The sequence below is a fragment of the Octopus bimaculoides genome, chromosome 21 (assembly GCF_001194135.2).
Source record: "Octopus bimaculoides isolate UCB-OBI-ISO-001 chromosome 21, ASM119413v2, whole genome shotgun sequence".
NCBI classification, from domain to species: Eukaryota; Metazoa; Mollusca; class Cephalopoda; order Octopoda; family Octopodidae; genus Octopus; species Octopus bimaculoides.
The window spans coordinates 11,802,703-11,803,430 of NC_069001.1; positions in this window are offsets into that span (position 1 = coordinate 11,802,703).

Genomic DNA, 728 nt, shown 5'->3' on the forward strand with positions numbered 1-728 from the left:
ATATATGTATATATATTTATTTATTTATTTATTTGTTTATTTATTTATTTATATATACACATATATAAATGTTACTGTGTATCTGTTTGCATATATATATATACATATAACAGGGGTGCGGCCATTGTGAACATATAAGTTATAGAGTGTTCCTAAATGTTAGAGTTCCTTGTCAAATTCTCTGAGCTTATTCCGCAAGAATATGTGTAGAAGTATGTCTTATAGTCTCATTCCATTCACAGGCACGAGCTCAAACACGCACACAATTAATCATATACACGCATACACACACACGCTCACACAGCTAAACACCTACACACACACATACACGTTACCACTCTCATACGACCACACTTACACACACGAGCTACCACCTAACTATATTTCATCACATGTTTGTTTTACTCTGGGTTTAGTATCAAGGTAATTAGTAGGACAGAAATTGGCGGCGGGCTGGCAGAAACGTTAGCCCGCCGGGCGAAATCCTTACCGGTATTTCATCTGCCGTTACGTTCTGAGTTCAAAATTCCGCCGAGGTCGACTTTGCCTTTCATCTTTTCGGGGTCGATTAAATAAATACCAGTTTCGCACTGGGGTCGATATAATCAACTTAATCCGTTTGTCTGTCCTTCTTTGTCCCCTCTGTGTGTAGCCCCTTGTGGACAGTAAAGAAATAAGAAATTAGTGCTGGTTAGTGGAACTCAGAGCGCATCGACATGGGACACTTT